Consider the following 24,121-nt stretch of genomic DNA (forward strand, 5'->3'; position numbering starts at 1 on the left):
GCATCACATTTGGACAGAGTATTTACGTTCTTCATCCGTAAACATTTCTGATGGAAGAATCCGGCTAGTAATGGTTAACTATGTTACTGTGTCTTTAAAATTATGAGTTTTCATTCTTAATCTGGGTTTTATGGGGACATACTTTTTTTTTCTCTTTTCAAAATTAAAAAAAATTATAGTGTGATTGCTTTACAATGTTGTGTCACCTTCTGCTGTATAACAGTGGGAATCAGCTGTATGTATACGTATATCCCCTCCTCCTTAGGCCTCCCCCAGCCCCCTCCCCACATCTCTGGGTCATCACAGAGCACCCAGCTGAGCTCTGCGTTACACAGCAGCTTCCTCAGAGCTCTCTGTTCTACACGCGGTGGTGTATACATGTCAGTGCTTACTCTCCGAATTCACCCCATCCCATACTTTTCCATGTTAGATGGCTTTTAACATCTATCCTTTACCTAGGTTTCAGTTCAGTTCAGTCGCTCAGTCGTGTCCGACTCTCTGCGATCCCGTGAATTGCAGCACGCCAGGCCTCCGTGCCCATCACCAACTCCCGGAGTTCACTCAAACTCACGTCCATCGAGTCGGTGATACCATCCAGCCATCTCATCCTCTGTCGTCCCTTCTCCTCCTGCCCCCAATCCCTCCCAGCATCAGGGTCTTTTCCAGTGAGTCAATTCTTCACATGAGGTGGCCAAAGTATTGGAGTTTCAGCTTTAACATCAGTCCTTCCAATGAACACCCAGGACTGATCTCCTTTAGGATGGACTGGTTGGACCTCCTTGCAGTCCAAGGGACTCTGAAGAGTCTTCTCCAACACCACAGTTCAAAAGCATCAATTCTTTGGTGCTCAGCTTTCCTCACAGTCCCAACTCTCACATCCATACATGACCACTGGAAAAACCATAGCCTTGACTTAGACCAACCTTTGTTGGCAAAGTAATATCTCTGTTTTTGAATATGCTATCTAGGTTGGTCATAACTTTCCTTCCAAGGAGTAAGCGTCTTTTATTTCATGGCTGCAATCACCATCTGCAGGGATTTTGGAGCCCAGAAAAATAAAGTCTAACACTGTTTCCACTGTTTCCCCATCTATTTCCCAGGAAGTGATGGGACCAGATGCCATGATCTTAGTTTTTGAATGTTGAGCTTTAAGCCAACTTTTCCACTCTCCTCTTTCACTTTCATCAAGAGGCTTTTTAGTTCCTCTTCACTTTCTGCCATAAGGGTGGTGTCATCTGCATATCTGAGGTTATTGATATTTCTCCTGGCAATCTTGATTCCAGCTTGTGCTTCTTCCAGCCCAGCGTTCTCTTGATGTACTTTGCATATAAGTTAAATAAGCAGGGTGACAATATACAGCCTTGACGAACTCCTTTTCCTATTTGGAACCAGTCTGTTGTTCCATGTCCAATTCTAACTGTTGCATCCTGACTTTAGGGTAGATGAAATCCTGAGTTTTCCTTAGAAGAACATGACTTTTGTTCTCTGGCAAATCTGATTAGGAAGCTCAGTTTCTGGGAGAGGCATTTCCCTGGATCTAGATAGATTATTTTGAAAGGAGTTTCCATTTGCATTTTAAAAAGTTTGTTTATAGTAGAAAACTATATAGTAGAAAACTGACTCGATGGACGTGAACTCCGGGAGATGGTGATGGACAGGGAGGCCTGGCGTGCTGCAATTCATGGGGTCACAAAGAGTCAGACACGACTGAGCGACTGAACTGAACTGATAGTAGAAAAAACTGGAAAAACTTGAGATGTTCAATGATAAGTAAACTGAGGGACAGCCCACTATGGGGCACAGCGCTTTTCTTGAACTGTGGCGTATATGAAGCATTTATGACACAAGAAATGCTGTATCTGAATGATTGTAGTTCTGTTAAAACACAACATTTAGTACAATGGAATGGTATTCTGTAGTGAAAAGGAATTCATCTGAGCAAACTCCAGGAGATAGTCAAGAGCAGGGAAGCCTGGCATGCTACAGTTTGGGGCGGTCTCAGAGTTGGACATGACTCAGCAACAGAACAACAACAAAACTTACACATTCTCCAGTATGTATCAACCTTGCAAACATCGTGTTAAATAAAAGCAGTCAGTCAGAAAACCCCACATATTCTGTGATTCTTTTTGCATGAATTGCCCAGAACAGGCAAATCTGCAGAGGCAGAAAGTAGATTTGTGGTTGCCAGTGGCTGGAGGGAGAGGGGAATGGCAGTGAACAGTGATAGCGGTTTCTTTTTGAAGTATTGAAAATGTTCTGAAATTGATTGTGGAGCTAAATGTACCACTCTGTGAGTCTAATAAAAGCCATTGAGTTGTACACCTTAAGTGGGTGACTTGTATGGGATGTAAGTTATATCTCACGCTTTAAAAACAAAAACTCAGAGGCTACACATAGGAAGAAAGCACATGTAGATGTTACTAGTGGTTGTTAAACAGAAATTATTTATTATTACTTTATATTACTTTTCATTGTCTCTGAATATATTGTTTTATAATATAAAAAAATTAGGTTTTATTAATCTTTTATATAGATTATACACTCACATGCTCCAGCATTCAAAGGATACAGAAAGTTACACTGTTTAGAGTAACTCTACTTTCTCCTTTGTTTCCCATACCCAGCTTTCTTTCCTGGAGGGAAGTGCTTTATGAGGTTCTTAGGTATCTGCCTGTTTTGTGATGATACAAGAATATTCACGTGTCGGTGAGCTGCCCTTACTTCCTGCCAAATTGTCCAAGAGTCTCCTTTGCTTTTCAGACTAAGGATACAGTTCTTGCTTTTATATCTTGGTAGTGTGGATTTCTCTTACTATCTTCAGTGGAATTCAGAAGGCTTTTTTTTTTTTAAGCACCTGAGTGAGTGCAGCAGGCTAGTGGTGGAGGGTGAATTAGGCAAGTTCCTGCCTCAGTGACCTTATCTACTGAGAGAGTCACACGATTTCCTCACTTTTATCTGTTCCTCTTTTAAGAGCCATTTTGAACACCATCTTCTAAATACCATTTCCTCTCCTTTTTCTCATTATGTTTTCTTCCTTGAACCCTATCTTAAGACCCTTGCATTTATTTTTCTTACGGCCTTTATCATATAGTCATTTGTGAGTTTATCATCCCATTAGATCATAAATTCAAGTTAATGCTTTCTAGTCAGTGTGCAAGTCCTTCTTTGTTGACATTTGTGAAAAAATTTGAGAAATTGAGGGACCAGGTCTGTGTACTTCGGTGAAATTATTAAATCAAAACACTACATTTAATGCTAGACTTTATAATAAGACCTTTTATTTAAACTTCGATGGTTTGTGTATGTATTTTTTGGTACTGTACACTGTAGACTTGATATGTATTTATTGTGACATGTATTTTATTTAAATATTTGTTCACCTCTCATCTTTTCTCACAAGACTGTATCTTAATCACCTTTGAATACCCAGAGTTTAGCACAGTGTTGATGCCCCTGATTTCAGTTCAGGTCGTTGAGTGTAAGGTGCTAAATGATGTTGATTGAGCTGAATTTTTTATATAGATGTCTTACATCTCTGGCTAGACATAAGCTCCTTAGAACTGAGACATGTCTAATTTGTAAATCTCTAGTTCTTGAAACTTTGTCTTGATTATGTAGTAAACATTATTTGCATAAGTAGAGATTCACAGGTTCATCACCTGTGGATTGTTCCTACTGCCCATCACACACTAATGTTTACAATTAAGATTGTAAGGTGCTACTTCCTAAACTCATACTCGGAGCTTTGTAACATAGGATTTCTATGGAAGGAATCAACCTTGCTCAGCTTCCCCTTCTATTTTGCATTATCAGTAGAGTGCTCTGGGTGCTCAGTGCCAGCTCCCTGAGGACGTTTGTCTGCTTTAGTAGCTCTGATGCATTGGTTCAAGTGGCTCTTGCCACACTGGCTGTTCTCTTCTGCATTCATAGGCTTTCTACATGGAAGGTATAAATGATACTCTAATACCTTCCTTGGTCTTAGTCTGGCTTGGAATTAGAGAAATGTGAATGTGAGAATAACCATCATAAATACTCCGTGCCTAGTATTTATCTAGCTGTCTGACAATTCACAAATGGGCCCCTTAGGCTTTTTTGGAGGGAGTGGTGGTGGTAAACTATACGTAACATAAAATTTACTATTTTAACCACATTTGAGTGTATTATTCCGTGGCATTAAATGCATTCATAGTGTTGTGCAAACATGACTGCTAATCTGTTTCTAGAAATTTTTCATCATACCAGATAGAACCTTGTAACAATTATATTGATACAATAATTCCCAATTCCTCCCTACCTCCAGCCCCTGGTAAACTCTGCTTTCTCTCTGAGTTTGCTAGTCCAAGTATCTCATATAAAGGGAATCATCGTTAGTCAGTTGTGTCCCACTCTTTGCAGCCCCATGGACTGCAGCATGCCAGGCTTCCCTGTCCTTCACCATCTCCCCGAGCTTGCTCAAACTCATGTCCATGGAGTCGGTGATGCCATCCAACCATCTCACCCTTTGTCATGCCCTTCTCCTCCTGCCTTCAGTCTTGCCCAGCATCAGGGTCTTTTCCAGTGAGTCAGCTCTTTGCATCAGGTGGCCAGAATATCGGAGCTTCAGTTTCAGCATCAGCCCTTCCAGTGAATATTCAAGGTTGATCTCCTTTAGGATGGACTGGTTTGATCTCCTTGCAGTCCAAAGGACTCTCAAGAGTCTTCTCCAGCACCACAGTTCAAAAGCATCAATTCTTTGGCTCTCAGCCTTTTTATGGTCCGACTCTCACACCCATACATGACTACTGGAAAAACCATAGCTTTGACTTTTGGACCTTTGGGGAATCATACAATATTTATAATTTTGTATCTGGCTTATTTTACTTACTGTGTTTTCAGGATTCATCCATATTATACTGTGTGTCAAAATTTTATTCCTTTTCATGGTTGAATAATATTCCAGTGTCACACACAAAATATTTTATCCTTTCAACAGTTGATGGGCTCTTAGGTTCCACATTTTGGCTTTTATGAATAATGATGCTGTGAACATTGATTTGTAAGTGTCTGTTTGAGTCTCTGCTTTTGTTCCCAGGAGTGGAATTGCTGGAACTGATGGTAATTCTGTTTAACTTTTGAGGAATTGCCAAATTATTTTCCACAGCAGCTGCATCATTTTATATTCCCACCAGCAATGCATGAGAGTTCCAGTTTATCTGCATCCTTGCTAATACTTGTTATATTCTGCTTTTTTGATAATAACTGTCCTAATGGATGTGAAGTGGCTCTAGGCTTTTCTCTTAACTGCTAATTAGATTGACTGAGCAAACCAGAAGTTTAGGAAGTTGGCTGTATTTGCATCTATGGAATTTTTCCTCCTTTATAAATGTATTTGTATATAATGTTCTTCAAAGAGATAAATTAATTACACAATTAATGACTCCTTTTTTGGAAAAAAAAAGGGTTTTTATTAAGCTGGTACATGTAGTTGTTGCTTTTACCTTCCTTATACCTTTCATCCCCTTTTAATCTAAAATATATTCAGTTAACTTATAAATAATTATTTCAATTAATCTTGAGTGGTAAGATACACTAAGTGAAAAAAGTGGGGTACTAAAATATGTACATTAAAATTCTATTTTTTATAAAGAAAAACATTTACAGGCACCTATTAAAATGCCTCCCCTTCAATTTCAGATGCTACAGTGAAATCATCCTTCATTGTCTGCCTCTTCCTCTGCTCAGGCAGGAAGTGATTGTTCCATGCTCCACATTCTTATAGCTTTCTTAAGAAGTTACTCCTTTTTCCCCATCACCACACACACACAAAGCTGTCAGTTCTTGTTGTTGTAGGCCTGTTTGTCATCCTGAAAGCTCTTAGCACATGTCAGTCTTTGGTAAGTCATGGTTTTTTGTTTTTTTCTACTTTAACAAGGCAAGGGCTATTTTTCTGAACTTTATAGTCTTCAAAGCCACTGGCAGTTGAAATAGATTATTAGAAATTGTCAAATGATGTGCTCCTTACACTTTTCCACTCAGTTCTGTGCCACGTTGCAGTATACAGAGGCATTCTGGTTTTTTGGATTCTATGTATCAGTACTTTCATGTGGTAGGTAGTGATTCAATATCCATGAGAAAGTTTAGTATAAATAGTGTAATTACGTCATTTCTCCATTAATAGTTTATTCAGCTATTTAAACATTAATTTTGTGCAAGGTGCTGTACTGGCATGTGTGCTAAGTCACTTTAGTCATGTCTGACTCTCTGCGACCCTGTGGACTGTAGTCCACCAGGCTCCTCTGTCCATGGGGATTCTCCAGGAAAGAATACTGGAGTGGGTTGCCATGCCCTCCTCCAGGGGATTGTCCCAACCCAGGGATCGAACTTGCGTCTCCGTTGACTCCTGCATTGCAGGTGGATTCTTTACCACTGAGCCATCAGGGAAGCCCTACTGTACTGGATGACGGAGTATATAACAAAATGTAGGAAATACATACAGTTATTTTCCTTAAGGCGTTCAGACTTTGATGTGTAAATTACATGGGTTACATTTTCATATTTAGTTTTTTTTTTTTTTTTTTTTACTCCTGTGGCAAAGTAGCTGGGTATAACTTAGAGTTTTAATGAATTAATGGTCCAGTTTACAGTGGAAACCTCTGAACATGTCCTTGGTTTAAGAAAAATATTCTTGAAGAGTTGATTTAAAGTATTTTCTGGGAAACAAATGGTTTTACAGATATACCTTATTGTAATTCTTACAAGTTCTCAAGACAAGCAAGATGCTTACCTTTGTTGGTATCGTTGAAGACCAGGGGATTTTTCTGTATGAAAGCCATTGACTCCACAAGGAATCATTGGAAAAATGACTGAATCAGATGGTTACTTCTTGAAATAGCTTTGGCAACGTTGTAAACCTGGAGGAGTACTTATCTTGAGGGTAAATCTCAATGTCTGCCCAAGTGAGAGATGCCAGTGTGCAGAATAGTGGATTCACTTATTTTATATTTAATGTCTTTATTTTATTAAATTTTTTTCATGTCTTTATTTTTGAAGGAAGCTCATGCTATTCTTTTAAATCACTTGTTGATTATGCAGGACTTGCCAGTAAAATTTATGCCTTTTATGTGGAACAGAAATTATTGGTATGGTTAAGTCAGTGTTTCCAGGCATTAGCTTAGCAGGATGAGATGTCTGGGTGGTTTTTATTTCCTCTCCTTCCCCTTCCACTGTGTAGCTGTTTTTTATTTCATTATTACCCGACCATCAGAGTGATCACACTTAAACCATATTTTATTTGTGTGTTGCATATTTTTCTACTTGTGTTTAAGGATATACTTTATAAATAGCTCTGTTCATTTAAAAATGAACAGTTGCTGCTTAAATGAAGAAGCAATGACTGATTTGGAGATGAAAAGTAAAAAGAGTTAAAGAGTTTAGACAAAGTGACTTAAAATGAAAATAATGAAAAACTAAGAGTTAAAAATAAAATCGGCTCCATATGTCTTTCACTGTGGAACTGATGTTTTATTTTTTTAGGGAACCAGGGAACTGATGTTTTAATGTAATTGTTTGAACTAGCTGATGAACTTTTAAAAAATTAGTTATCCTTTAAAAAAGTTAGGTTCTTTTCTAAACTTGGGCAGCCCGGCTTGCTAACTATGAGAAGGGTAGAGTATCACATTTCTTCATGTGCATTTATGCTGGCCAGTCAGCTGATGAAGTTACCAGTTTGTGGTCAGAAATTGAGAAAGAGGGGTGAGGAAACTCAAAATATTGACACACACTCCACCTTGCAGCATCTGAGTTGCCCTTTGGACTGCTTGGGAAACTGTAGCTAGGCCATTTCCAAACCAGACTTATTATTGTTTCCTAGCTTGGATGAGATGATATTTTATTTTTAAGTGTTGGAGTGTGTCTGTTTCAGCAGAAACTTTTTATATGTGAGGGTGGGTTTTTTCCGGTGTTGTATGACCAATTGAATGAAAAAAAGGAAAAAAAAGAAAATAGAAAAACACTTACTCCTTAAAGGAGGCTTGGAGTAATCTTGAAAAATTGATTACCCAGTCCCTCAGATGGAACAGAGCTAGACTGAGCAAAGAAATAAGCTTAAAGGAAAAATGAAGAGTGAAGCTGCATTCTAAGTATATTAAAATGGGTAGGGAATTCCCTGGCAGCCTAGTGGTTAGTGTTCTGCGCTCTCCCTGCGGGGAACCTGGGTTCAAGCTGTGTGTTGTGGCAAAAAAAAACCCCAAAAACCCCAAAAAACAAAAACAAAGAAGAAATGAGTATTCAACTATGTTTTTGTCCTGCCAAAAAAGTATTTTAATAGTGCAGGCAGTTTCAGCCATCACTCACTCCTTATGGTACTGAGCGTATGTTCTTGGGAGATTTTGATTGCAGTTGAAGAAAGTGAATCTATTCTTTGTCATTCTCAATTCTCCCAAGCCTTATAATTCGACCATCTCATAATTGAGTGTGTTTTTTGGGTCTAAAGATACATTTTTAAAAAAAGCATCCTAAAGATAACAGCTTACCTTTATCTTAACTACTGCATGCTAGAGTTTACCTTAATTCGTTTAATCTTCCCATAAGCCTGATGATGTAGGTACATTGTAATCCTTACTTTAAAGAGGAAGAGGCACTGAGAAAGACGGAGTAAATACCCTAAATATAGGCCATCGACTTAAGGAGAGATGAATGGTATGGACCTAACAGAAGCAGAAGATATTAAGAGGAGATGGCAAGAATACACAGAAGAACTGTACAAAAATACCTTCACGACCCAGATAATCACGATGGTGTGATCACTGACCTAGAGCCAGACATCCTGGAATGTGAAGTCAAGTGGGCCTTAGAAAGCATCACTACGAACAAAGCTAGTGGAGATGATAGAATTCCAGTTGAGCTATTCCAAATCCTGAAAGATGATGCTGTGAAAGTGCTGCACTCAATATGCCAGCAAATTTGGAAAACTCAGCAGTGGCCACAGGACTGGACAAGGGCAGTTTTCATTCCAGTCCCAAAGAAAGGCAATGCCAAAGAATGCTCAAACTACCGCACAATTGCACTCATCTCACAGGCTAGCAAAGTAATGCTCAAAATTCTCCAAGCCAGGCTTCAGCAATATGTGAACCGTGAACTTCTGATGTTCAAGCTGGATTTAGAAAAGGCAGAGGAACCAGAGATCAAATTGCCAACATCCACTGGATCATAGAAAAAGCAAGAGAGTTCCAGAAAAGCATCTATTTCTGCTTTATTGACTATGCCAAAGCCTTTGACTGTGTGGATGACAATAAACTGTGGAAAATTCTGAAAGAGATGGGAATACCAGACCACCTGATCTGCCTCTTGAGAAATTTGTATGCAGGTCAGGAAGCAACAGTTAGAACTGGACATGGAACAACAGACTGGTTCCAAATAGGAAAAGGAGTTCATCAAGGCTGTATATTGTCACCTTGTTTATTTAACTTATATGCAGAGTACATCATGAGAAACGCTGGACTGGAAGAAGTGCAAGCTGGAGTCAAGATTGCCAGGAGAAATATCAATAACCTCAGATAGATAGTGACTGCAGCCATGAAATTAAAAGGCGCTTACTCCTTGGAAGGAAAGTTATGACCAACCTAGATAGCATATTCAAAAGCAGAGACAGTACTTTGCCAACAAAGGTCCATCTAGTCAAGGCTATGGTTTTTCCTGTGGTCATGTATGGATGTGAGAGTTGGACTGTGAAGAAGGCTGAGCGCCGAAGAATTGATGCTTTTGAACTGTGGTGTTGGAGAAGACTCTTGAGAGTCCCTTGGACTGCAAGAAGATCCAACCAGTCCATTCTGAAGGAGATCAGCCCTGGGATTTCTTTGGAAGGACTGATGCTGAAGCTGAAACTCCAATACTTTGGTCACCTCATGCGAAGAGTTGACTCATTAGAAAAGACTCTGATGCTGGGAGGGATTGGGGGCAGGAGGAGAAGGGGATGACAGAGGATGAGATGGCTGGATGGCATCACTGACTCGATGGACGTGAGTCTGAGTGAACTCCAGGAGTTGGTGATGGACAGGGAGGCCTGGCATGCTGCGATTCATGGGGTCGCAAAGAGTTGGACACGACTGAGTGACTGATCTGATCTGATGCAGATGACACCACCTTTATGGCAGAAAGTGAAGGGGAACTAAAAAGCCTCTTGATGAAAGTGAAAGTGGAGAATGAAAAAGTTGGCTTAAAGCTCAACATTCAGAAAACAAAGATCATGCATCCGGTCCCATCACTTCGTGGGAAATAGATGGGGAAACAGTGGAAACAGTGTCAGACTTTATTTTTCTGGGCTCCAAAATCACTGCAGATGGTGACTGCAGCCATGAAATTAAAAGACGCTTACTCCTTGGAAGGAAAGTTATGACCAACCTCGATAGCATATTCAAAAGCAGAGACATTACTTTGCCAACAAAGGTTCATCTAGTCAAGGCTATGGTTTTTCCCGTGGTCATGTATGGATGTGAGAGTTGGAGTGTGAAGAAGGCTGAGCGCCGAAGAATTGATGCTTTTAAACTGTGGTGTTGGAGAAGACTCTTGAGAGTCCCTTGGATTGCAAGGAGATCCAACCAGTCCATTCTGAAGGAGATCAGCCCTGGGATTTCTTTGTAAGGAATGATGCTAAAGCTGAAACTCCAGTATTTGGCCACCTCATGCGAAGAGCTGACTCATTGGAAAAGACTCTGATGCTGGGAGGGATTGGGGGCAGGAGGAGAAGGGGACGACAGGATGAGATGGCTGGATGGCATCACTGACTCGATGGACGTGAGTCTGAGTGAACTCCGGGAGTTGGTGATGGACAGGGAGGCCTGGTGTGCTGTGATTCATGGGGTCGCAAAGAGTTGGACACGACTGAGCGACTGATCTGATCTGATCTGAAAGGGGTTTCTAGGTTAGTTTTTGACTGCATCCTACACCTTTTCTGCACCTCAGAATGTAACCCCAAGATGTGATGAAAACTTAAGGTTTTTGTTAGGTTTCTGGGAATGCTGTTTTATAATTTCCTTTATGACTTAGAGTAGATCCATTTCCTTCTCATAGGCCTTGTATGATTAACCCCACCTTGTCCTTGTGTTACTTCTTGATCTAAACTAAGTTTATTGAGGGCTGGGATTGAGGCTACTCTAATTTGCCTTTCCAGGTACTTATTTTTCATAGGGCCCTCAGAGATACCCCCCCCCCCCCCCCCCCGCCCCACTTTTTTTTGACTGCACCGTGCAGGATCTTAGTTCCACACCAGGGATCAAACCCCCACCCTCTGCAGTGGAAACGAGGAGTCTTAATCACTGGACCACCAGGGGAGTCCCGAGATACCCCTGTTGAAGAGTTGTCTTTTCTAAACCTTTTTGACTTGAATAGAAATAATTAGTTCCATTACCTTTTTTCTATAAGATGATAATCATTGTGCTATGACTTTGTATGTGAAAACTTTTCTTCTAATCTTACGTATTTAATTTAGGGAATTAGCTTAAAATAGCACTTTAAGAAGTATTCTTTCTCTTCACCACTAATCAATATTTCATAAACGTCTAGGAACACTTAATCACTTGCATATGTATAAAGCAATTGTGGGCTCACCCTGAAGCCTTTAAAGTTTAGAGTGGTTGGGGGTACCCACCTAATTTTGCCAGTTCTTACGAGAATATTTAAGCTGCTTAGACACTATGTGATAGTAGTACTCTGAAAAGTGAGCTTAGTGCAGAGATTTCTAAAATGATGTATTGGTTTTTGTAATTTTAGAAGTTCATTATACAATTAAGTAATGAAAACTGAGTTGGCGCCAGGCTTTGGAGCAGTGTTCGTGTTGTGATCAGAGTGGCTGTCAGTGTCTCTAAGGTTAATGGACTCGGCTTCAGTGCTGCCATTTCCCCTACTTTGTGCTCTCAGCCTTTTTTCTAATTTTCTGATTTACCAGGAGGATATGGAGTTAGAATACTTTAATTAGTTAACTGGTTACAATTGACATGCACTTCACCTCTGCCCTCTATAGTTAATAGAGCTACTTTTAACTGTGTTTTACGTTTTAGAACAGTGAAACAGGGAATTTTACATTTCTTCTAAGGCTTGCCCTAAGTTGTACATAGCATTAGGTTTACTTCTCTTTGATGGTAAATCTTGTCTAATTTCTCCTACCATGGAGAAATATAAAAATAAGAAGCTTTTTGAGGAAATGATAAATCTAAGCAGAGAAGGAGGTATTTTCCAGAAAGTTACCTTGGTTGTTAATTGCAGGTAATTAGGCATGTGTTGATGTGTAGATAATTTAGAAATGTGTTTACAGATTCCAAGATATAGACTGATGGTAAAGCATCTAGAATTATTACTCCATGCAGGCTCTGGAGAGGATCTCTGGGAATAGAGAGACCATTTGCAGAGATCAAATGAACAAGATAGCATATTAGCTGTGTTATTCCCCCAACTGGGCTTCTCAGGTGGCTCAGTGATAAAGAATTCTGCCTGCCAGTACAGGAGATGTAAGAGAGGTGGGTTTGATCCCTGGGACTGGAAGATTCCCTGGAGGAGAAAATGTCAACCTGCTCTAGTATTCTTGCCTAGAAAATTCCATGGACAGAGGAGCCTCGTGGACTACAGTCCAAAATGGGGTCAAAAAGAGTCAGACACAACTTAGCGACTGAGCACATAGCACACATTAACAGAAGTAACGTGAGAGCTAAACAGTTGATCTGTATTTTGGAAGCTAGGTCTTAATTTTGGAACACAGTAACCGTAGTAGTGAAGAGTGTTAGGCTTTGAACTCAAAAACCCTGGCTGGAGGTTTATGGCTGTCTAGAATTCCTGACTGTTTCATCATGATAGTAGGGAACATTAACTGTGTCAGGCCAACACTTTGTGCTTCACATACATTGTTTAATTTTCACATTTTGTAAAACATGCTGAGTAGAGGGGAGTGAGCTCCAAGTCCATCTTAAGTCTAAATGTCGTGAGTAAAAGGCTGTTTAAAGCTGTGGGCATCTTAGTGTGTTCAGGTCATTTATTCTAGCAATAGTCTTTTCAAGCCCTTGCTACCCGTTTCTCCTCCTCATTTCTCTCCTTTTGAACCAAGGAGAAACTCACAGCAGCTGCAAAATATTACAACAGAATTTTAACTCTAGGGCAGTGCCCAGGTTATTTTGATGTATAGGAGTTCTTTTGTATTGACTAATATTCAGAATTAGTGAGTCATGGTTTGTAGTTTAGCAGTCTTCTAATTACATGGAGATTTTATTTTATCTAACTTTTGTTTGTTACCAACTTTGGGTAGAAAAATTTTGGAGTGAAGATAAAAAAAGAATGACTTAAAAACAGTTTATGAGGCCAGCGCTCTCACCCCTGAGCCACAGGCCGTTAGACACAGTGGAGACTGCCTTATGTTTGGCTTCACTGGCTAGTCACTTGCTGCAGATTGTTAAGAGTTAGCTTCTAAATAAGAGATCGTCTGTGTGCATTTTGAAATACTCACTCGGCCGCGCCAGGCCTTGGTTGAGGCAGGCAGGTCTGCGGTTGAGGCGCTCGAACCCTTAGTTGCGGCATGTGAGCTCTAGTTCCCCGACCAGGAATTGAACCCAGGCCTCCCTGAATTGGGAGTGTGGAGTACTAACCTCTGGACCACCCATGAAGTCCCAGGATTATATTTTTGATACTCTTTTATTCTGTATTATTTAATGGATAAGAAAGAAAGGCTATGTGAGAAAAAGCATTGGGAAAACAACTGCTCTAAGATAATGAATTTGAACTAAATCATTATTTAGAAAGGAAGTAAAAATCTCTTAAATATGAAGGACATTTAAATTGCTTATGTTATATAAAACATTTTTTCCCCATATACCGCATTACTTATAAACTATTTATTTCAAAGTAGTAATAGTAACAATGTTAAACAGTTATTTTTCTTTCTTAATGTGTTAAAATAGACCTGTAGTTTAGAGTCTGAGAACCTGAATTTTTTTGTTTGTTTTGCTTCCCTTATTGTCACTAAACCTTTTGAACTTCTTGTTTTCTTTGTCTACAGAAGAACTAGGAATAATACCTGATTTTAGCCTGTTTAATTTTAATAGTACTGTGAGATAGTGGAGAGGAATAAACTGTAAAGTTATGTAAAATTTTAAGTTCTCTTGATTGAAGTAAACTTTCTCCAATCAATCTCAACCACAGAATGCATTGCTATGTTCTTAGAAACTCGATATTAGGTAGCTTAAGAATGTCTTTAAAATCTAGTTTAACACCAAAGTGCTAGTTGCCTTAGGTATTTGTGTTCTACCACTTTAATATTTTTAAGTGAAATAAAAGAGAGTAATATTTGAATAAAAGCTCAAAAGTGAGGTTTTAAGACAGATTTCATATACTGATTCACTGAAGCATTTTCAAGAAAAATGCTGACCATCTGTCTCTGTGAGATATTTATACGTGTGTGTGTGTGTGTGTGTGTTTCCCTACTCAGGAAGCAAGAGTAAAATTTATTTGGTTGCTTGGCTTGGCTGAGGTAGGGAGAGGGTAAAACAGTCAACCTTAACCCCAAGTTGGCGCAACTGCTTCTTGACTCTTTTAGGCCGACGTCCTAGAACATTTTGGTTCTTGTACACTGAACTCCTGAAGAGCTTCCTGGATTAATCGGGGTTGTTTTGTTTTACTTACATGGTCCAAAGGTGTCTAACCCTTCAGGAGAGTAACTGACAAGACAATCGATGAGGAATGTTTGAGCGAGTGCTCTGCTGAGGTCTGTATCTCCAGACGTCGATAGGATAGTGTTTCCAGTCAAACGTTTATCCGTCCAATTAGGCCCTGAGTTAGATGATGGACCTTAAACATAGGACTCAAATCCCTGGAGGTACACACTGCGAACTGGCGGTTACGTTTTCACAGTTGTGCTCCCATCACATCTGGCTTGTCCCAGGCTGTTTATTGGTAAGCACTCTGTATGTGTGCTGCTCCCTAATAATCCTGCACCTGAAACGGTCTTGCTTTCTGAACACTTTTTTTATAGCACATGGTAAGCTAAAAAACAAAAAAACAGCAGGAATCTCCCAGAGTACTTAATTTATTACTGTTTTATTAATCTGGTGCTATTTATTCATTTTTAGAAATGCCTCTGAATGAAGCAGTTCTTTGGTTATTGCTCGAGCTGAGCCACAGGGTGAGAAGGCTGAAATGAATGTGTTGAGTTTAAAATGCCTGTATCATAACCTGTGTATTCTGCATTCTGAGTTTCAGAATAAAGTATCCCAGTGTCCTTTGTAATGTCACTTCTCAACAGCTTGTTAGGAATTGACTAGGAAATAACTTGATTTCTCTAAAAAATTTTAAGCAAGTCAGCTTTCACAGACACAGTATGGCCCCTGTATTTACTACCCTTTTACTTTGTTTGCATACCCAAGTGTTCCTTCCTGCTCTAACCGGCTTCTCAGTCACGTGCTGGTTTGTGTAGTTTGGGGCGTGAGGATTGTGGGAAGAGTGCTCAAAACTCTGCAGACTGGAAATGCAGCCTGCAGAGTTCTGTAAAGCCTTTTGCCTTAGCCGGGAGAATGTTGGTGACTTCTCTGCTAATGCCTAGGAGATGAGTGGTAGGTGCTGTGCTCTTATGGGCCGTTTGATTTGTTGTCCGAGGACAGAAGTGAACCTTGCTTTGCCAGTGTTTAGACTTTTATAAAGATAATCTTATTTCTTGAAAGCGTAAGATGAAAATCACTGGCACCCTGCTTCTGTTCCTTTTCTTCACTTTTCTGCTTGACTGTCCTGGTGCATGTTGTTCATGGAAACTCCCAGGAATGGATTCTTGATTGTTAAAAAAAAAAAAATGAATTTGCTATAAAAGTTGAGTTCCAAAAAAAAAAAGTTGAGCTTTTCTTAACATTCCTATATCTGAATTATTTTTAAAAGAGTTTGAGAAATCTATCATTTAATCATCTAATTAGCTGTGGTCTGTGAAACATGCTGACATTCAGCAGTTCCTTGTTTTTATTCACTGAGATACTGGTTTCATCATTTTACTAAAATGGAGACTTATTTTTAGAGGTTACAACATACGGCATTAGGCCCATAGCGAATATAGAGAAGGTAATGACTAGTAACTGATTCTAGAATCATTTGCAAACCTAATGTGAAAATGTATCAGTTTTCTCAAATTTTAGCTTTTGTATGTTCTGAAATTACTGAAAACTGTAAGAAAACTTTGATATTCTCTTTAATTTTGTTGATTAGTTTCATGGTTCACAACTTATGTGTATGAAGAACACTTTAGATTGACATCCAAAAATTTAAACTGGAACTGCCATTGTTTGGTTATGCCTAAGAAATCATTATTGTTTTGGGACATGTATCCCAAATATTTGTTAATTATTATATTTCTGTTAGGCTGAACCACCCCTCCTCCTGTCTGATAGCCTACTCTTTCTACTCATTCTTTTGCATTCTACATGATCTTAGGCATGTTTAAAAACACTTTTCTACATTTCTTTAGTAGGGACACTGTGGCTTAAAACCACTTTTTATTTTCAGCAGTGTATATTTAGGACAAATGGATGTGTGTGTAGTTGGAACATGTTTACAGTTTAGTTTGACAGAGCAGGTGAACAGGAATGGTGCTTGGTTTTATTTTTACAATAAAACAACTGTGAAGAAAAATGCCAAACAACAGTAGTAAATCAAACTTTGGAAATAGTTCAAGCATGGTAGAATTCCATAATGGCTTCAACTGGCTATTACCAGCTAGCTTTTGTCCGTTTGGCATCTGTCTGATAGAGCTGTTATAATTGTCAGCTGACTGCCACCAGTGGTTATACTGTGCCGATTCTACATTTGCAGAATTCCACAACTGTCAGTGTTGTAGTCCTGGAGTGTAGCCCCTCAGCATCGTGTGGTTCATAAATGACTGGACTGATGATTTCTAGTAGAACTCAGCACTCACTGGACCTAGATGCCAGCCTTTATTATTCATTCAGGAAGTGTCTTAATGGCCAGTTGTATGCTAGATATGGTGAAAGGTGATGGGGTTTTTAGGGTAAACTGAACGTGGCTTCTTGGAACATACTATCAAGGGTAGACAGTCACTGGGTAGCAGGTATCTAATATAATTTCAAAGTATTATAAAAATGGCATAAAGGATGGTGAAAACAGTAAAGCTCAGTAAAGAGGGAAAAATGATGGGGAGAGACAGGATACACTGAAACAGGATGGCCAAGGAGGTCCCCTTTGAGGAGCCACATTTGAGTGGAAACATGATTGACAAGCTAGCAACAAGAAGGTCAGTGTGACAGGAATAAATGAACTAAGAGAAAGGACAGGAGGTAAGGTGTCAAACATCATGTGAGGCCTTGTAGGTCATAGTTTTAAAGAATTTGGGTTTTATTTTGAGTGTAAGAGGGAACCAGTCACACTCAAAATAAGGACTTTAGCAGAGCAGTCATGTGACCAGATTTGTGCCTTAAGGTAGTAGGTAGAGAATAGTTTTGCAAGTTTTGAGAGTGGGCATAGAGACACCTGGTGTAATCTAGGCAAGACATGATGGTGCTTTAGGTTGGAATGGTTGGGTTGGGTTAAAGTGGTGGAGTTTGGAGGATCTGACAGCATGTGTTGGATGATTAAATGTGGTGGGTGAGGAAAATACTAAAGGAATCAAGGATCATATCTAGTTTACTCTGTTGTGTGGGTAAGCACTATTATTACCAATAATATCATGTAGTGATAGCTATTTTGAATTAAGTGCCCACAGTGTACCAGACAGTGAATTTTGTATTCTTTATAGTTTTTCATTTATTTCTCATAACCCCTCCACCTCTTAAAATATATTCTTATTTTACAGATGAAGAAATTAAGGCGCAGATGTTTTTTGCTCAGTTCCACACAGCCAAGAAGGTTATTCATCAGCAGATCTATGACTTCAAAGTGCTCGCTTAGTTTATTTGGTCATTCAACAAGTACTCTTCTAGGAATTAAGTATACAGAGGTTGTCAAAGCTCAGTCTTTATTTTCATGGAGTTTAATAATTTGAGTGTTAAAAATTTTACCATAAGAGTCTGTATAGTTTTGTGGACCAAGTGTTTAGGAGGACCTTGCTTAGCTGAATGTTGGATTTTTGGTACTCTTAATCTTCTGGAGTGTAGGTTCGACCTTGCAAATAAGCCTATACTGAAGCCTTTTTATTACTCAGTAGGTTAGGCCTTCTCTGGGCTTCCCTGGTGGCTCAGATGGTAAAGAATCTTCCTGCAATGCAGGAGACCCAGGTTCAGTCACTGGTTTGGAAAGATCCGTGGAGAAGGGAACGGCTACCCACTCCAACATTCTTGCCTGGAGAATTCCACGGACAGAGGAGTTGGTGAGCTACAGTTCATGGGGTCACAAAGAGTCAGACACAATTGAACGACTTTCACTCTCTGGCCTAGTAGACTAGGTTCTTTCTCTTCCTATTGTTCTGCTTAATATACAGGCTTGATTCCTCTCTTTCTCAAATCAGGTTGTCAAGAGCAAATGCTGAGGAGTAGGGAAATCAGCAGAAATACTGTCAAGTCAGAAGTGGTTCTGGCAGCTAGAGTGCAGGAAGAATCTGAGAAATAGAAGACACAGAACTCTGTTGTCTGTTACATTGATTGTCATTATTGTTTTGAAGCTTTTCCATCAAACTACCGCTAATATTAGATTAAATGCCTACTCTTTAAACCTGAAAGTTTTTTGAAGTCACATTTCATCTTAAATCTTTGGTCTTTGACTTTTACTTCATCATAGATACGTTATAAAAATATTTAAAACTGTGTGGGTGCTAGTCGCTCAGTCGTGTCCAGCTCTTTGCCACCCCATGAACTGTAGCTTGCCAGGCTCCTCTGTCCGTGGAATTCTCCAGGCAAGAAATGCTGGAGTGGGTAGCCATACCCTTCTCCAGGGGATCTTCCCAACCCAAGGGTCGAACCCTGATCTCCCACATTGCAGGCAGAATCTTTAACGTCTGAACCACCAGGGAAGCCCGTATTTAAAACTGTAATTACCTTATTAACCTCCCCAACTCAAATCTGAGTAAAATTATTGTTTTTGGAAAATCTGCTATATTTATATTCTGTAGATAACCAGAGGTTACTCATTACAGTAACTTACAAATCATTAAGAGAAGGTTGCCGTATAGTCTGTTTGGAAAGCTAGGGAAGGATATTCTGTATCAGAAAATTGTAGTATTTGTTAGATTTTCATGGCAGTAGAATCATTACAAGGTGTTAGAGCTGAAGGGTCAATATAGGTCATCTCTTCCAACTCTTTTTTTTTTTTTTGGGCAGAAGAGGCAGGTAACATAAGAGGTTATGTGGATTAAATGAAATAGCATTTGAATACTATATGCTTAGGACCTAGCTTGCAGTAGATGCTTAAAAGATGCTGGGGTTTTTTTTTTTTTTTTTTTAATCTGTCTAGTCTGTTCCTTTTATATTTTCTCATATTTTGCTTTCTGGAAATTCCATTTTCCTGGTCCTAGTGATAGATGTGTTCCACAGAAGCGATTGAACAAGAAAACGTGGTATTTTGTCCCCTGCCTGCTCAAGGATCTCCCCCTAAGATTTGCTGAAGAACAGAGTGACAAGGGCTTAAGAAGACCTGTGTCGCTTGCCTGATTTGTGCGAGCGTGTGTTTACAAATAGTGGCAATGTTTGAGAAGCTTGAAGTTAAAGGTATTATCTGAGTTTTGATTCTACCTTTAAGAGTATGCACAGTAGGTCAATTTAAGGATACATCTCTAAGCTCCTTCCTTTAACAAACCCTTGATCTTGGTGATTGTCATCTGAAAACTGGTGAAGTGGACACCTGTTGTTTGTTTCTGTTAACCCCCTTTCATTGTAACTGTACCCATATTTTTCTCTGAGGAACTGTCAGCCCTTATTCCCTATTACGTAGCCATTCAGTTTTAATGAGACTCATCTCATCTTTAGCTCTAGTGGAGAGCCTGATTTGCTTCAGTCAGTCTGTAAAGGCCAACCATTTGGACGTAATGATTTGTTCACAGTGACTCACTGGAGGCCAGTGAAATGTGAACTCATGTGTTACTCTGAAGAGCTTCCCTGGGAAATGCTGTTTACCTGAAGGCATTACCAGAAAGTTCGAAAAAGGAGAACTTGAATTTGTTCCTTTGTCAAGGCAACTGTATACATATCATTTACATTGCATTAAGTATTGTATTTGTATTACATTGCATTAATCTTGTTGTTGTTCAGTTGCTTCTAAGTAATCTAGAGACGATTTAAAGTTTGGAAGATGTGTGTAGTTTTTATGCAAATATTACACCATTTAATATAAGGTACTTGAGTGTCCTTGGACCTTGTTATCTGCAGGGGATCCTGGAACAAATCCCTTGCAGATACCTAAGGACGACTGTACCACATTTTATTTATTCATTCATCACAGGATGGCTATTTGTGCTGTTTCTACCTTTTGGCGGTTAGGCATAATGCTCCTGTGAACTTTCTGATGTCCTAAGGTTCTGATGGACTTCCCAAGTGGCTGAGTGGTAAAGAATCCTCCTGCCAAGCAGGAGACTCAGATCCTGGAGTAGGAAATGGCAACCCATTCCAGTATTCTTACCTGGAGAATCCCATGGAAAGGGGAGCCTGGCGGGCTACAGCTCATAGGGTTGCAGAGAATCATACATAACTGAGCGACTTCATAACAGCAGCAACATCAAAGGTTCTAGTAACCTGCAAGTCTGCCCTGAAGTCCTGTAGGTCCAGTCTGCAGTAGATAGAGAAGCCTGATGATTTTTGTTGCTCTGAGTGGATTTTTGGAAGGTAAAAGAATAGATTATTAGTTTTAGTTTGGAAATATTGCAAGTAACCTGAATATTTTATTTTTATGGTTGTTGGAATCTTGGTTCCTTGACCCGGGATTGAAAGTAGTGAAAGCATGAAGTCCTAACCACTGGCCCACCAGGGAATTCCCGGAGGCATTTTTCTTTTTTTTAATTGGTTTGGCCAAAAAGGTCATTTGGGTTTTCCTGTAAGATGTTATGGAAAAACCCCAGTGAACTTTTTGGCCACTCCAATTTGTGACATTTGGGGTTCACAGGAGTTCTGAGACTGCAAGTTAGAGGTAGGTCTGATTTAGTCCTTTGCACCTGCTTTTTAAGATGAAGCCATGAGGTCCAGGGAGATGCATGGGCTTTCCTAGAGCCTCCAAATTTACTATCAGTGACTTTAATGGTGTTTTGACATGCTATCTTTAAAAAAAAAACATGGTAGGTTTAGGCAACTATAAACATTATTTGTAAAAAATTTATTGTGGTAAAACATAACAAATTTACCACCATGTACCATACACATAATATGAATCTCTGCACAGTTCAGTGGCATTAAGTACCTTTACAGTATGTTGAAACCATCACCACCATCCATCTCCAGAACTTTTCCATCATCCCATACTGAAACGCTGTACCCTTAACCTCCCTGCCTGACTCCCCACTCCTGTCCCTGCGAACTACAATCCTACTTTTTTTATGAATTTGACTACTCTAGGTGTGCCATGTAAGTGGAGGCATAGGATATTTGTCGCTTTATGACTGGCTTAGTTCACTTAGCATAATGTCCTCAAGGTCCATCCATGCTGTAGCGTGTATCAAAGTCCTCTTGCTTTTTAAGGCTGAATGGTACTTCGTTGTATGTGTATAGCATATTTTGTTGTCATTTCACTGGTCAGTGAACACTTGGCTTGTGTCCACCTTTTGGCTGTTGGGAATAATACTGTGAACATGGGTATGCAAGTATTTTGAGTTCCTGCTTTCAATTCTGTTGGGTCTGCATCCAGATGTGGACTCGCTGGATCGTATAGTAACTGATTTTTTGAGGAAGTACCATACTGTTTTCTGTAAAGGCCACACACCATTTTACATTTCCCACCAGCAGTGCACAAGAGTTTCACTTTCTCTGTATCCTTGCCAACACTTCCCTCCCTCCCTTCCTTTCTCCCTTTTTCTTTCTCTCTTTTTGATAATAGTCATGTAAAGTGCTGTCTCATTATGTTTTTGATTTTTCTTTTCCTTAAAGATGAGTAATGTTGAGCACCTTTGCGTGTTCTTGACTGTTTCTGTGTCTTTTTTGGAAAAATGTTTATGCAGATTCTTGGCCCGTCTTGAAATTTGGTTGTCTTTTTATTATTGGGTTCTAAGAATTCGTTAGCCTGTATTCTATAGAATATTTATATTCTAGATGCAAATCCCTTATGAGTTACATGATTTGCAGGTTCCCCCCTTTTTTCAATTAATTAATTTATTTTTAATTGAAGGTTAAATGCTTTACAGAATTGCATTGGTTTCTGCCACACTTGGTTATCTTTTTATTTTCTTGATTGTGTTCTTTGAAGCAAGAAGTTTCGAATTTCGATGAAGTCCATTTTACGTTTTTCTTTTGTTGCTTGTGTCTTTAGTATTATATCTTAAAAACCACCGGCAGATTCAAGGTCATCCGGATTTCCTCTTTTGTTTTCTTTGAAGTGTTTTATAGTTTTAGCTCTTACATTATTTAGATCTTCATCTGTTGGTTTCATTTTTGCATATTCTCTGAAGTAGGGGTCCAGCTCCATTCTTTTGCATGTGGGTATCTGAATTGTCTGGTGCCCTCCTGATTTCTGTTCTGTTGCTCTAAATCGTTATGCCAGTACCACATTGATTACTGTAGCTTTGTGTAATAAGTTTTGAAATTGCTAAGTATGATTCCTCAAACTTTGTTTTTTTTCAAGATTGTTTTGGCTATTCTGGGTCCCTTGAATTTTCATATGTATTTTAGAGTCAGCTTGGCAATATCTACTAAGAAGCTGGCAAAGAAGCCTATTCTGTTAGAGATTGTGTTGAATCTGTAGGTCAGTTTGCAGAATATTGTTCTCTTAATAGAAACTTGCTTTGACTGCTTTGAACATACACGGACCAACATTCTTATAGCTCTTGAGTTTTTATGTTCTCAGTTCAAAGGATCATTCTTTATAGTCTCTCAGTTTCAAATCAAGTTTCCACTTGCTTGTTCCATTCAGTTGTAGTGGGGGCTCAAGGGGCGGGGTCATGAATATAAATAGATAAACGTCACTGCTTGGGGCTTATTCCTGTGAATGAAGGAAGGAAGTTCTCAAAAGAGGAATGTGGGGTTGAGAGACATCAGTGTTGTTCGCCACACTTTTCATTGATGGAGGCAGTGGGTATAGGCCAGACTGGAAAGGCTGTGGAACACTTGGAAAGTTGAGAAGTCCATGGTTTTGAGGCAGGAAGAACAGAAGCCAGCAAAGCAAGTGGAGGAGATAGAAGAAACCCCTGCAAGTGCAGGATAATGAAAGTCTCTTAGGAGGAAGAGAGGATCGTTAGGCTGAGAAACCCTCTAGATTCGATTACTAGGATTTTATTGTTCAGACTTGCTTAAAAGCCTGACAGATAAGTAAAGGCAGAGTACATGGTCTTTTTTTAAAGACTGTATTGCCTCTGCTAGACCAGCGTTTCACCCGTCTCAGTCACTGAAGTGCTATCTTCCTGGCTTTTACCAGAGCAGGGAACCACCTATAGTAGTGCTTGTTCAATATATTCTCTTAAAACAGCTCACTCGTTTGTTTGTTTGTTTTTTTTGGTGATGCCCGGAGGCTTGTGGGATCTTAAGTACCCCAACCAGGGATTGAATTTGTGCCTCCTATGGAGTCCTAACCACTGGACTGACTGCCTGGGCATTCCTGGAACTTTAAAAATAGTGAAGTAGTTTGAGGCTGTAGAGTACAGAGATAAGGGCCTGGTGCTAGCATCACCTGAAATTGCAGGGGCAAAGCATCAAGGATGCTGATGACTTACTCTCTTGCGTTGACTTCTTCTGCACAAAAATGGAGGGAACTATGTTATGTGCACTTTCAAAATACACAGTCAAAATGAATCCAAAAGGAGCTGCCGGGAGAATGGGATCCATATAGTACTGTATTCCTTTGCTACTATTTTAATATAATAAAACAACAGTATTAATTTTTAGAGTTTGTCAGTGGCTTTTTTTTCTTTAATGGAGATTAAGAAGTGTTAAAGAGGTATTAAAGATCCCAAACTGGTAATTCTTCTTTATCATAATCTTTATCTGATTGATTCAGTGTTATTTTATGTCATGTTCACAAATCCTCTAAAATCACCTTGTAAACCATG

The 24,121-nt window shown here is 39.4% G+C and overlaps 1 protein-coding gene across 4 annotated transcripts in view; it reads left to right on the forward strand.

Moving 5' to 3' along the window:
• The window catches only part of RAF1 (Raf-1 proto-oncogene, serine/threonine kinase), a 75,911-nt gene that overhangs the window by 4,117 nt on the left and 47,673 nt on the right, over positions 1-24,121 (forward strand). Inside the window, exon 1 of one of the 4 annotated variants that reach the window (XM_070776923.1) lies at positions 15,545-15,566. The exons of the other annotated variants lie outside the window; for them this stretch is intronic. The gene's annotated coding sequence lies outside the window, so the exon portion shown is untranslated. Of the gene's footprint in view, positions 1-15,544; positions 15,567-24,121 lie in introns of those variants that run through there. 4 annotated transcript variants of the gene reach the window in all.

The sequence above is a fragment of the Bos indicus genome, chromosome 22 (assembly GCF_029378745.1).
Source record: "Bos indicus isolate NIAB-ARS_2022 breed Sahiwal x Tharparkar chromosome 22, NIAB-ARS_B.indTharparkar_mat_pri_1.0, whole genome shotgun sequence".
NCBI classification, from domain to species: Eukaryota; Metazoa; Chordata; class Mammalia; order Artiodactyla; family Bovidae; genus Bos; species Bos indicus.